We start from the raw sequence: 15,711 nt of genomic DNA on the forward strand, positions 1-15,711 counted from the left end.
TCTAGGCCAGACTTGAAACTGGGAATCTTTTTAGTCAACCAATAAGTGAATTAGAACATCTTTTCATGTATTTTGCCTCTCACATACAAATAGGTTTACCTAAGGCATCTGGTCCCATCACTTCATGGGAAATAGATGGGGAAACAGTGGAAGCAGTGTCAGACTTTATTTTTAGGGCTCCAAAATCACTGCAGTTGGTGATTGCAGCCATGAAATTAAAAGACGCTTACTCCTTGGAAGGAAAGTTGTGACCAACCTAGATAGCATATTCAAAAGCAGAGACATTACTTTGCCAACAAAGGTCCGTCTAGTCAAGGCTATGGTTTTTCCTGTGGTCACGTATGGATGTGAGAGTTGGACTGTGAAGAAGGCTGAGCGCCGAAGAATTGATGCTTTTGAACTGTGGTGTTGGAGAAGACTCTTGAGAGTCCCTTGGACTGCAAGGAGATCCAACCAGTCCATTCTAAAGAAGATCAGCCTTGGGTGTTCTTTGGAAGGACTGATGCTGAAGCCGAAACTCCAGTACTTTGGCCACCTCATGCGAAGAGTTGACTTATTGGAAAAGACTCTGATGCTGGGAGGGATTGGGGTCAGGAGGAGAAGGGGACAACAGAGGATGAGATGGCTGAATGGCATCACCGACTTGACGGACATGAGTTTGGGTGAATCGGGAGTTGGTGATGGACAGGGAGTCCTGACGTACTGCAATTCATGGGGTCGCAAAGAGTCGGACACGACTGAGCAACTGAACTGAACTGAAGGCTCCAGATCTTAATGGTATCCATTTTTCTTTTTTTTTGATCTGACTCCTCAGGCAAAGGAAACAAAAACAAAATAAACAAATGAGACCTAATTAAATTAAGAAGCTTTCTCACAGCAAAAGAAACCATTAACAAAACAAAAGGACAACCTACTGAGCAGAGAAAATATTTGCAAATGCTATGAACAATAAAGGGTTAATATGCAAAACTTCTAAACAGCTCATGCAACTCAGTATCAAAAAAACAAATAACACAATTTTAAAATGGCAGAAGACCTGAATAAACATTTTTCTAAGGAAAATATACAGATGGCCAACAGGCACATGAAAAGATGTTTAACATTGCTAATCATCAGGAAAATGCAAATCAAAACCACAAAGAGATACTACCTCACACCTGTCAGAATGACTATCATCAAAAAATGTGCCAATAACAAATGCTGGCAAGGATATGGAGAAATGGGAACCCTAGTATGCTGTTGGTGGAAATGCAAATCGGTGCAGCCATGATGGAAAATAATATGAACGTGCCTCAGAAAATTAAAATACAACTGCCACACAATCCAGCAGTTCCACTCCTTTTTACATATGCAAAGAAAATGAAAGCATTAATTCAAAAAGGTAAGTACACTGAAGTGTTCTAAGTAACATTATTTACGAAGCCCGAATAGGGAAGCAACCTAAGTACCCGTCAACAAATGAATGGATAAAGATGATGTGGATACGTATATACAATGAAATATTACTCAGCCATACAATGAAATTCTGCCATTTGCAAGGACATGGATGGACCTAGAGGGTACTGTGCTTAGTGAAATAAGTCAGATAGAGAAGGAAAATACTGTTTGTTATCATTTATGTATGGAATCTACAAAATAAAACAAACTAGTGTATGTTACAAAACAAAAACAGACTCAGAAAACAAACTAGTGGTTACCAGCTCGGAGAGAGAAGTAGGGAAGGAGCAAGATAGGTGTAGGGGATTATGAGGCACCAATTATTATGTGCAAAATAAGGAAGCTACATGGATATATTGCACAGCACAGGGAATATAGTCAATATTTTATAATAATATTAAACGGAGTATAATTATACAAATATTGAATCACTATGTTATACACCCCAAAATAATATAATAATATTGTAAACCAATTATAGTTCAATTAAAAAATAACCATCTGGCTACCACCTAGTGTCAAGTGTGACTACTGGATGGCCTTGTGACTTATGGAAATATATGTATGTATTTTTCAGATGACCAAATTATATTCTTAATATATATTTGGTCTTTGATCACAGTTCCTAGCACACAGATCTCAAGATCCTTGACAAAACCACTTTTACCACAACTGGGTTTGTATTATTGAGGTGACTCTTTCCCTAAGGATGGGGCTGGTTGCCAGGGAACCAACCATAAAAAGAGGGTAGGAAATTTCAGGCCCACACCCATGAACTCCAACTGAGGGGAAAGGGGATAGAGGTTGAATTGATTTCCAGTGGCCAATGATTTAATCAGTCATGCCTGTGTAATTAAATCTTTATAAAAGCACAAGAGGTGACAGTCAGAGAGCTTGCAGGTTGGTGAACACTTGAGACTTGGGGAGAACAGCTTGTTCAGAGAGAGTATAGAAGCTCTGTGCCCTTTCCCCATGCTCTGCCCTATGCATCCCCTCTATCTAGCTGTTCCTGAGTTCTATCATTTTATAATAAACCAGAAATCCATAAATAAAATGTTTCTGTGAGTACTGTAAGCTGCCACTCTAGCAAGTTAACTCCAATGAAGAGCTCGGTACCATCAGTTGATTGTCAGTCTATCAGAAGCACAGGTGAAAATCTGGACTTGGAACTGGCAGCTGAAGTGAGGGAGGAGCAGTCTTATAGGACTGACCCCTTAACTCATGGAATCTAATGGTATCTCCTTGTAGAAACTGTCCATATTGAGGTGAGTTATAGGACACTCAGCTGGTGTTTAAGAGTTGCATAGTGATGGGAAAACACCCTCCTCCTCCAACATTAAAACTGGGTCCAGAACTACTACTGCTTAATCTTAGGACAATCTTCTGATGGCTTGTATAGCTGATTCACTTTGTTGTACAGTAGAAACTAATACAACATTGTAAAGCAATTATATTCCAACTAAAAAATAATAAAACCTACCAAAAAAAAAATGAAAGGCTTATAAATGCCTGCTTCTGAAGACCATTCACTTAAGGAAGGGAAAGGGAAAACAAAGCAAAACAAACTATTCACTGGCTTCTGTATCTTATTGGTGGAAAGTTTATCTTACAAGGTCTTAACCTCATTGTGTTTCTGGTTTGCACATTAACAGGCTCTGAGCGCATGTACATGGAAACACGTGTCTCAGCACCAGCCGAGAAGTCCCAGGGCTGGTGGTGAGCAGTGCGCAGTGCGGACATCAAGCAGGGCACTCCTGGCTTCTGTCTGTGTGAAGTCTTTTTGGTGTCTACACACTGCAGGTCCACCCAGCAGCAGCCACAAGAGCAATGAGGCTGAGTGGACTTGAAGCAGTGCATAAAAATGTCTTATATATGTAATAAGAATGAATAAGCCTTTTCTGTTGGCATGCTTGCAACCATTTTTGAGTATGATTACACACACAGAGTCCGACACAACTGAGCATGAACACACACCCCCCACCTTGCCACCCCCTAATATGTGAGTGACTATAATATAAAGACTCCGAACATGGCAGCCTCTCACTTACTCTGATTGCAAAATTAAGACAATGAGATCAGTTAGAACTAGCCTGAGTCATTTACATAACTGATCCTGCAGGGTGTGATGCTGAGCCCACCCTGTGGAGACAGATGACAGGAAGGTGTTTGCTATGGGAAGCCATGCTAACAGCTCCCTTGGTGGAAACTTAGTATCTTCTAAATTTCTAGCCCAGACTTTTGTTTTTATTGGCACATAAATCTTCTCAAGAATATCCAGAATATGGTTCACTTCCTTCTTTCTTAGACAATCACTTCAGGCAACTTTCTCCTCAACTCTTCCTGAAAACTGCATCATGATTTCCTGTCTACAAAAAAAAGATATAACTGTTTTCCTCCTCTCCTCAGATTTGGACAAAATTCTGCTGTCCTGTTTCTCATGTAATTTTTGTTTGCACTTATTTGCTTTTAATACTTTTATCATGTCAGTCCAGACTCGTCATATGACTCTTCACGATCTGACCAAATAAGGACAATGGCGGACTTGAAAAAGTATTTAGAAAAGGCACATTCACTTTCCATCTGCTTTTACTCTTGCATATCACAGTGTGTCTGTTGCAAACTGCTCTCCAATCACTCACCATCGAGATCCATTCACAGGGAAAACTTTTAAAACAAACCCACTACAAAACTTTGGCTTTCTGATCCACCTGTCTTCATTTCTTCCTACTTTTATTGAAAAGCCTAGTTCTCAAAATGTAATTAATTTTTTTACTCTTATACAGAATGTTTTTAAAATATTCTTGACCTGCTACAATTCTGAACTCCATATTAGTTAAGATATTCACAAGTTTTAATAAACTGTGTTCTAGTACTTTTATTTATTGCTATCATTTTATATGGCTAGGTCATATTAAACCTTCTCTCAGCCACATCTCTGTCTCATTTCCAGGCCGGCAGTGTGACTTTGATCCTACCTTTTAGAGTTTTTAAACCCTCATTCCACAGCGGAATTAATTTCCTTCCAACTACCATGACAATGGGTGTTTGTTCTTATTAGCATAACATATTTAATATATGTCTGGCATATTTCTAATTACTTTTGGTGTGTTAACTCATTTAATTCTCAATACATCTCTAATTGGAGTAGGAATGCAACCCACTCCACCATTCTTGCCTGGAAAAATCCAAGGACAGAGGATCCTGGTAGGCTTCAGTCTATGGAGTTGCAAAGAGTCTGACATGACTGAGCACCTACACACACACAACTCTAATGCTTGAGAAATATTTTAGTCCCATTTTACAAATGAGGAGATGGATTGTTTATACCATGAATAAGTGACAGAGGTATGATATTAACCTAAGTAGCTTAGTTCCAGGCTGTTCATGATCTCTACAGAAGCTAGATGACTGAAACCAAGGTAGAAAGTGATGGGATTAAGCACAGGAATCCTAGCAGAGGATTTAGACAGGAGACTGGCCACCTGGTCTTAGGGGTGAGGTCCTATAAAGTGCAAGATGTCTGACTCTTATTGACCCACAGTTTGGTTAGAATAAAGCTAGTTGGAGAAAGGGCTGATATTAGCTAATGAATAAATCCTCTTTCAGAAAGAAGAAATCCATTTTTGTAAATGTGTGTGTCACTCAGCCATGTCTGACTCTTCACAAACCCGTGGACTAGAGCCCATCAGGCTCTTCTGTCCATGGGATTCTCCAGGCAAGAATACTGGTGTGGATAGCCATTCCTTATTCTAGGGGATCTTCCTGACCCAGGGATTGAATCTGGTCTCCTGCATTGCAGGCAGATTCCTTACCATTTGAGCCATCAGGGAAGCCCAAATATATAAATAACTATTTTAAAAAGAAGGGCTTCCCAAGTGGCACCAGTGGTAAAGAATCCACCTGCCAATGCAGGAAACATAAAAGATGAAGTTTCAGTCCCTGGGTTGGGAAGATTCCCCAGAGGAGGAATTGGTACCCCACTCCAGTATTCTTGCCTGGAAAATCCTATGGACAGAGGAGCCTGGGGGGCTATAGTGCATGGTGTTGCAAAGACTTGGACATGACTGAACATCTGAGCACAGTGCATATAAAAAAGAAACATTTCACAATTTATGAAGGTTAAAGGACATGGACATGGAGAATATATGAAAGAAATTATAATGTTTTTATACTATATTCATTCTAGAATTCATGGTTATTGCTGTGACTGAGGAATTAGTGGCAGTGGCTTCCCAAACAGTGGCCCTGGGAATGGTGGCCAGGATGGTCAAACAGCTGCAGGTGAGCAGGGCAGCAGGTAGCAGCAGTAACCCTGCTATTGAAAGATGTGCCCAAGGGGGCCAAGATAGGGACACCTTGTTGGTAACACAGGGGCAGTGATGGGGAAGCCTGGAGGATTTGTGGACAAGGCAGAAATTCTTGTTTTTTTTCTGTCAATTTGTCCTGGGGCAAATTGTTGACAATGAAGTATAGCCTTAAAATTTTTTTTCATTATAATAAAGAAGCAGCAATCAATTTCATTTTATATTTTGTTTATTTTTCCTGAAAACTAAATGACCTTCAGCTTTGTTAAGACACTGTTCAAGTGGTTACATATACAGGGTTCCAAATTGTGCAGGACAGTGTCTGTGTAATTTCTTCACCCTTGTCTCAGAATTTCTGTTGAACTTCATTCTATCTCAGCCTCCAGCTTATAGCATAAGAACCTTATTTATTATTTTCCTGTCATAAATTAAAGGCTGTCCTAGAAGGTTTGCAATACACAGTGATGGCTGTTTTCAGGGAAGTAAGATTTTAAAATGGGTTTCTTAACAATTAAGGCAGTCGTTATAATACTAGCTAAGAAAAAAAAAAAACTCTTCCCTCAAGTCTGCATACTTCCCAGAAACAAAATCCTAAATCATTTCGCAAGAACTGACAGAAAATGCCAATACTATAGCAAATGGTGACTTTTCTAGGGTTATCACAAATCCTTAATTTTAAGCAGAAAGCTATTTCTGTCACAATTTTGCAAAGCACCGAAAACCATAACACTTGATTAATCCTGATAGAGAAAAATACTAATAATTGTGTATTCAGATGATGGCATTTGCCATGAATGCATTGATCACTGTTCAATGCCTGCCCACTCTATGTTAAAGTTCAATTTTAGAGGCAAAGACTTTTCAGCATACCAAGCTTTTATGGCTTGTTTTGATTGATTACTCTATTTCTCATTTAATACCTGTGGGTTATTAGCATACTTTCTATCTTTCTATCAAAGTATATGACATATTGAATTTTACTGTCATTGGCCTAATAATTAGATGTGTACCTGTCTTCCCTGGCCAAACAATAGCAATGAGAATAATGCTTTGTCTCTCTTTAAGATTATAGAGTTTAATGTGGGAACAAAATGCTTTTCAGTTTGAAATCCAACAATTGTGTGCAGGGCTTCAGCTTGGGTAAAGGGATTGAAACTTATTTGTGAGAATCACTTACAGAGGCTTTGCAAACCACATTTATCAGTTTACTCCTTCTTTGTCCCTTCAGAGAATTCTTTCTGTAGAGGCATTGATACATCGTTATGGGTACTGAATTGCAAGAGTGTCCCATGAAAATATGGAAACAGGAAAATGACTTAAGCAACTTCCCAAAGAAGAAGCAAGTTTTGAATATTTTTGTTTTTAATATAAATGGTAAGAAAGTGACTCTTCACCAAGAAGTTGAACTCATCCTCCCTGTAGAAAAAATAAAAGATTCTTGGTTGATTTCACAGAAATGACCCAGTTTAATTAATGATGGGACTGAGCGATAATCTATGTGTGTGTGTGACAAACCAGCAGTGTCTGGAGAGCTGCTCTGTGCTCATGTTTGTTCACAGAGAAGTTAGTTTACATTAAAAAGTTTTATATGAAATATAGACTTACCCACGTTTCAACTCTAAGAGAGCTAAGAAAGATGATTAAATTCTGACCCTTTACTTATAAGTATGGAGATTTCATCTTTAAAAATTCTTTTTCCTTCACTGATGCTTGACAGTCAGGATGATAGTTTCTTCAAAAAGATATCTCAGTATTCTCGGAAATGATCCATTTAAGATATAGCCCTGATCTCTTTCCCCTTTTTTTCCTCTTTCTATTTTCTTTTTTTGTTGTTGTTGTTGATGTGGACCATTTTCAAAATCTTCATTGAACTTATTATAGCATTGCGTTTGTTCTACATTTTGGCCCCTTGGCCAAGAGGCATGTGGGATCACAGTTCCTTGACCAGGGTATGAACCTGCATTCCTTGCACTAAGGCAAACTCCCAACCACTGGACCACCAGGAAAGCCACCCTCCCTGCCCCGTCCTTATCTTTAAACAGTCACAGGTTAAGAAGACTTAGTGACAATATAAATTAAGAAAATTAATTTCATTATTGAGTACCTATTTGTGTCAGCCTCCACTCAAACTATATGAAGATCAACATAGGAGTGATGTTATGCGCTTAGTGTGTTCAATCCCAAAATTTATATGCTGAAGCTCTGACTCCCAATATGATGGTACTTGGGAGTGGGGCCTTTGAGAGGCAATTAGATTTACATGAAATTGTGAAAGTGTTGCCTTTATGGAGGTAGTTCCCTTAAAAGAAGGCAAGGAGATGAAAGAGCACTGTTTTTTTGCACACATGCACTGAGGAAAAGCCATGTGAGCACGCAGCTAGAAGCAGCCATCTGCAAGCCAGGATGAAGGCCCTCATCAAGAACCAGATATGCTGGATCCTGGAATTTTCAGCTTCCAAAACTATGATAAATAGTTTTCTGTTTAAGCCACTCAGGCTATGGAATTTTGTTATAGCAGCCTGAGTTGACTAAGACAAAAAGTTTCTGTGCTCAAGAAACAATCTAATGACTAGTCAGCCTTATATAAATATATTATACTTACAAACCTCGAAGATTAAAGGGAACAAAGTCCGAAACATTCATAGTGTGGTAAATCATACAAAAAATAAATAAATAAATAAATAAAGGAACTTAATGACCTGGAGTAACCACGATGGTGTGATCACTCACCTACAGCCAGACATATTGGAGTGTGAAGTCAAGTAGACCTTAGGAAGTGTTACTACAAACAAAATGAGTGGAGGTGATGGAATTCCAGCTGAATTTTTTAATATCCTAAAAGATGATGCTCCTAAAATGCTGCACTCAGTATGCCAGCAAATTTGGAAAACTCAGCAATGGTCACTTTATTCCAATCCCAAAGAAGAGCAGTGCCAAAGAATGTTCAAAATACCACATAACGGCACTCATTTCACATGCTAGCAAGGTAATGCTCAAAATCCTTCAAGCTAGGTTTCAACAATATGTGAACCAAGAACTTCTGGATGTTCAAACTAGATTTAGAAAAGGCAGAGGAACCAGAGATCAAATTGCCAATATCCACTGGATTATAGAAAAAACAAGGTAATTCCAGAAATACATCTACTTGTGCTTCACTGACTATGCTAAGCCTTTCACTGTGTGGATCATAGCAAACAGTGGAAAATTCTTCAAGAGATGGGAATGCCAGACCACTTTGCCTATCTCCTGAGAAACCTGTATGCAGGTCAAGAAGCAACAGTTAGAACCAGACATGGAACAACAGACTGGTTCCAAATTGGGAAAGGAGTACATCAAGGCTGTATATTGTCACCCTGCTTATTTAACTTATATACAGAGTACATTATGTGAAATGTGGGCTTGGATGAAGCTCAAGCTGGAATCAAAATTTCCAGGAGAAATATCAATAACCTCAGGTATGCAGATGACACTGCCCTCATGGCAGAAAATGAGGAGGAACTAAAGAGCCTCTTGATGAAGATGAAAGAGGAGAGTGAAAAAGCTGGCTTGAAACTCAACATGCAAAACCTATGATCATAGCATCCAGTCCTATCACTTCATGTCAAATAGATGGGGAAACAATGGAAAGTGACAGACTATTTTCTTGGGCTTCCAAATCACTGCAGAGAGTGACTATAGCCAGGAAATTAAAAGATGCTTGCTCCTTGGAAGAAAAGCTATGACAAACATAGACAGCATATGCAAAAGCAGAGACATTACTTTGCCCACAAAGGTCTGTTTAGTGAAAGCTGTGGTTTTTCCAGTAGTCATGTACACATATGAGTGCTGGACTGTAAAGAAGTTTGAGTGCCAAAGAATTGTGGTGAACTTTTGAACTGTGGTATTGGAGAAGACTTTTGAGAGTCCCTTGGACTCCAAGGACATCAAACCAGTCAATCCTAAAGGAAATCAACCCTGAATAATATTCACTGGAAGGACTGATACTGAAGCTGAAGCTCCACTCCTTTGGCCACCTGATGTGAAGAGCTGACTTACTGGAAAAGATCCTGATGCTGGGAAAGATTAAGGGCAAGTGGAGAAGGGGATGACAGAGGATGAGATGGTTGGATGGGATCACCAATTCAATGGGTGTGAATTTGAGCAAATTCTGGGAGATTATTAAGGACAGGGAAACTTGGTGTGCTGCAGTCCATTGGGTCACAAAGAGTTGGATATGACTGAATGAACAACAACAACAACAAACTTGATCAGGAATATTTTGTCCCTTAAGACAGAGTGATGAAAAGGATCTGACAATCATGTCATAGATCGTGTAATAGAAGGTTCCATGGAATAGGACTTCAAGGACATTTGACTAGCATGGAAAGATGAAGTGCATCTTTAAGAGTTCAGAAGGCTCTCAAATGGAACAAAGGAGAGGTTGATTTCAATTTGTACTCAAGTGCTAAACTAGTATCCATAAGTGGAAATTCCTGGAAGATGATTTACTTTCACAATCAAAAAGAATTTTCCAATAAATAGAAGTGTCTGCTATTGGAAAGTATTGCCTATGCAATAGTTAACTAGTTATTGAAAAAGACATTTTGAAGGCTGTTCATGCCTTGGTTGGGGAAATTGGGTTACAGTGCCTCTAAAAGTTCTCTTCAAATTCTAAATTGTAAAATTTAATTTTGAGATTTTGCATTTTAATTTTAAAGCATGGTATCAGATGAAAGGGGGCTTCCCCAGTGGCTCATTGGTAAAGAATCTGCCTGGCAATACAGGAGGCACAGGAGATGTGGATTTGATCCCTAGGTTGGGAAGATCCTCTGAGGAGGAAATGGCAACTCAGTCCAGTATTCCTGCTGGGATAATTCCATGGACAGAGGAGCCTGGTGGGTTTCAGTGCGTGGGATCACAAAGAGCTGGACAGGACAAAGCACACATGCACGCATCAGAGGTCATATTTTATAGAATGAACACCTGTAAATCATGGATAATAATGGTAAAATAACAAAAGATGATTATTCTCTATAAAAGAAATTTAAAAACTTTTAATTTTTAAAAAAATGAAACTGTTGGTTTATATCGAAGTTGGTATATGTTTGGGGGCGTGGATGTACAGTGGAGGTAATGTTTAAGTATAGTGTTCTTTTATGGCTACTTATTTGTGATATAGTTTCCTGATAGGATACAAAAGATCAAAAGAAATTCAACTCCACCATGGAAAAATGTGTCTATTTTTTAGAGAGTTTATGCTAGTATTATTTTGCTGTATCAATTTGTCATTTAAAATATAACATTCATATAAAGTTTTATTACTAGTGGCCTCCTGAACTATCACAAAACTGGATGTATTGTGCTATTGCAAGCTTTGTATAGGTGAGAACTTTACAAAAGTATTAATTCACAAAGCACATTGAGTGTAATAATCAATGCTAACCGTAATGTCAATAAATTTATTTGTATAAACAAAATATCTTAATTTAGTATGATTTTTTCTTGATAAAAAGTGATAACTATAGATGATAACCTTTTTAATATCTTTAATTCTCTGGAGAACTGTGCTGGTAATAGTTTTAGAAATCTGTCATATGCAACTACTTTGGGAGATAAGCATCTTTAATGCTTTCTTTGTACTGGCAATATTAAGCTTTTAAAAACCTTCTTTTGGACAGCTGCCATTTAACCGTGTATTGCATGTATTTTTAGTCAGTGTCTTTTGGACAGATGGTAAATTTATTTAAAAAATACAAATGCATACGATATATATCTACACACAAATATCTAGAAATTTTTAAAAATAGAATTCTTTACCTTTATTAAACTTATACAACCATATTGGATCAATTGTCAAAATATTTCATCTAGTTGTTCATAATAATAATTTTCATTTAATATTTTGAGTTTTGCTGGCTTTCTTTATCACTAGAGAAGTGTATCAGTCATGGAAAATAAACTTCTCTAAGTATTTAAACAAAAACGAATTCAATAAAAGCAAAAATTCCTACAAAATTACAAAATTATTGACATGGAAACATAGAAGAGATTAAGAATGATTGTTGATTGGTATTACCGGGGAAGATTACAAAAACAGAATATGCAATATCACAATTACTAAGTTATTAAACACTAGTATATTAAAGAAGCTGATAATTACTTGCCTCCTCAAACTCTTTTCTAAGAGTTTCTTACATTGATAGCATCACATGGCTTTGATACTTCTGGGCATAGCAGTTAGACTAGAACTGAACACTTGACCAATGTACAGACTAGAATAAATCAATTATATTTTATTTTTTCCAGTTTTACTGAGATATAAGTGATTTATAGCACTGAGTAAGTTTAAGGTGTGCAGCATGAAATGATTATCACATATGTTTAGTAAACATCTATCATCTCATACAGATCAAAAATTAAAGAAATAGAAAAAAATTTTTGTTCTCATAACTAGAATACTTAGTTTTCTCTTTAATAACTTTTATATGTAACATACAGCAGTATTAATTATGCTCCTCATGTTGCACATTACATTCCTAGTACTTATTTATCATATAATTGGAAGTTTGTACATTTGACTACCTTCATCCAATTCCCCATCCCCTGACCCATCTCTGCCTCTTGGACTACAAATCTGATCTCTTTTTCTATGAATTTCTATGTTTTTGAAGTACAATTGAACTACAACACTATGTTGGTTGCTGTAAACATCATGATTCAATATTTCTGTACATTTTGAAATGATGATTTATTTGATTCACTTTTTTGGTAGTTTGAACCATGAGATATCACATCCTGAGTTATTTCATTAGGGAATATTTTTTTGTCAATACTGCTGTTGACAACTTGGTTCATACACTTACAGGATTCTGTTTACTTGGCTTGTTTTGTTTTATTCTTGAAATTTAAAAAAATTTTTTCTGTGTTCTACAATATTTATAATCTTACAGGATCTTCCTTCCTCCCTCTTGCCTTGAACAAATTTAAATAGATTTCTCTTCTTTGAATTATTTGTTCTGATTAATAAAATAAGTTCTAAATTTGCATTTTTAAATTATGCATTTGACCTTCACAAGTGCTAAATCATCAAGTTCCTATAATACAACATACAGCTGTACAGATATACAGTCTACAGCATTTCCTTCTTCTGCAAAGTGCATTGTCTGTACTAAAACAAGACAACAGTCTCAAATCAGAGCTGCTTTTGTTCAGCCTCATGTCAACAAACTGAGACCTAATTTAATTAGCTTTGACGGTCAGAAACAGAATCATAAACTGGTCAATCAGGAAATGCCTGATCAATATATTAGTTAGACTTCCCTGGTGGCTCAGATGGTGAAGAATCTGCCTGTAATGCAGGAACAATGGGTTCAAACCCTCGGTCAGGAAGATCCCCTGGAGAAGGGAATGGCCACCCACTCCAGTATCCTCACCTGGAGAATTCTGTGGACAGAGGAGCTTGTCGGGCTATAATCCATGGGGTCACAAAGAGCTAGATGTGACTGAGTGACTAACACTATTAGTTAGATAATCTGCCTGAGAGACCCTGCCAGCCCCTAAAGGAAAGTAACCTTGCAATAACCAGCTCCCATTTTTTTCCCTAATATATTTTCCTTGTTCCCATTTCCTTCTGCCTGTAAGTCTTTCATTTTGTACAGCTGCTTCAGTTTCTTTGTATCTGCTGCATTAGACACTGATTCAAATTGATCTTTGTTCATACAAACTCTTAAAATGTTTAATATGCCTCAGTTTATCTTTTAACACCTGGAACCTCAAAATTCCTCTTTTTCTCAAACTTTCCCCCAATCTCTTGCTTTCAGGTTCTCTCCACTATTCTTGCACATTCCAATCTCATCCCCTTTGTGATCTGACCCCTGTCAGTATTATTGACATCAACCCTTACTCGCAATTCTCAACTTTGTTTAAAAGCCAGGCTGAATTTCTAGGTCCTGCAAGTCAACATGATTCTATCCCACTTGCTATTCCCTCTAACAGAATATTCTCCATTCCTCCCCATTCATCAGTTAAATCCAGCCTACAGCATTTGTGAGCTTCCCTGGGGACTCATTGGTAAAGAACCCACTTGCCAATGCAGAAGATGAGGGTTTGATCCCTGGGTCTGGAAAATCCCCTGGAGAAGGAAATGACAACCCACTCCAACATTCTTGTCTGGGAAATACCATGGACAGAGGAGCCTGGTGGGCTACAGTCCTTCAGGTCACAAAAGTCAGGACACAACTTAGTGACTAAACAACAACAGCAGCAGCATTGGCACCAGTGGGAAATTTACTGGAAATAACAGAACCTCAGACCTCTGTCCCAGGTAAACTGTACCAGAATCTGCATTTTAATAAGATCCCCAAGTAATTTGAATGCATACTAAAGATTAAGAAGCCTTATCCTTTTAGAGTACTCCACATAATTATAATGACATGATTGGAATCTATCGTTTAATATATATCTCCTCTTATGAAGGTGAGCTCCAAGAGGGCAGGGGCCTTGTCTTTCATTTTCACTGCTTTATTCACACTTCCTGTGCCTTGCACAAAATAAACTCAAAATAATTATTGAACAACCAACAAATTTCATATATGTTTCACTGAGCAAAACACTCATTTATTTAAATGATCAGAACAGCCTAGTGAAGATGACCTATCGACATAAAATCGCTTAAAACTTGTATTTTCTCCAAAGAATAAAATAGTATCATTATTATAGCACCTTCAATAGAGCATGGACCTTCCTGGTGGCTCAGATGATAAAGAAATTGCTTGCAATGCAGGAGATCTGGGTTTGATGCCTAGGTCGGCAAGTTCCCACCGGACAATTGCATGCATCTCCCATGCTAGTAAGATTATGGTTAAAATCCTCCAAGCTAGGCTTCAGCATTACATGAACCAAGAACTTCCAGATGTTCAAACTGGGTTTCGAAAAGACAGAGAAACGAGAGATCAAATTGCCAACATTTGCTGGATCACAGAGAGATCAAGGGAATTCCAGAAAAACAACTACCTCTGTTTCACTGACTGTGATAAAACCTTTGAGTGTGTGGATCATAACAAAAGGTGGAAAACTCTTAAAAAGATGGGAATACCAGACCATCTTACCTGTCTCATGAGAAACCTTTAGGTAGGTCAAGAAGCAACAGTTAGAACCCTGTATGGAACAACCAACTGGTTCAGGATTGAGAAAGGAGTACGACTAGACTGCTTATTGTCACCCTGTTTATTTAACTTATACACAGAGCACATCATGTGAAATGCTGGGCTGGATAAGTTACAAGATGAAATCAAGACTGCTGGAAGAAATATCAACAACCTCATATATGCAGATGATACCACTCTAATGGCAGAAAGTGAAGAGGAACTAAAGAACCTCTTGATGAGGGTGGAAGAGGAGAGTGAAAAAGCTGGCTTAAAACTCAGTATTAAAGAACTGAGATCATGGCATCCAGTCCCCTCATTTCTTGGCAAATAGAAGGGGGAAAAGATGGAAATGGTGACAGATTTCCTCTTCTTGGGCTCTAAAATCACTGCGGATGGTGACTGCAGACATGAAATCAGAAGAAGATTGCTTCTTGGGAGGAAAGCTGTGACAAACCTAGATGGTATGTTAAAAAGCAAAGATATAATTTTGCCAACTGAGTCCATACAGTCAAGGGATGGTCTTTCCATTAGTCATGTATGGATGTGAGAACTGGAAAGTAAAGAAGGCAGACCACTGAAGAATTGATGCTTTCGAACTGTGGTGCTGGAGAAGGTTCTTGAAAGTCCTTGGAAAGCAAGGAGATCAAACCAGTAAATCTTTTTTTTTTCTTTCTTTCTTTTTTTAATTTAAATTTATTTATTTTAATTGGAAGCTAATTACTTTACAATATTGTATTGGATTTGCCATACATCAACATGAATCCACCACGGGTGCACACGGGTTCCCCATCCTGAACGCCCTTCCCACCCCCCTCCCCGTACTATCCCTCTGGGTCATCCCAGTG

This window comes from Bos javanicus, chromosome 9 (genome assembly GCF_032452875.1).
Source record: "Bos javanicus breed banteng chromosome 9, ARS-OSU_banteng_1.0, whole genome shotgun sequence".
Lineage (NCBI taxonomy): Eukaryota > Metazoa > Chordata > Mammalia > Artiodactyla > Bovidae > Bos > Bos javanicus.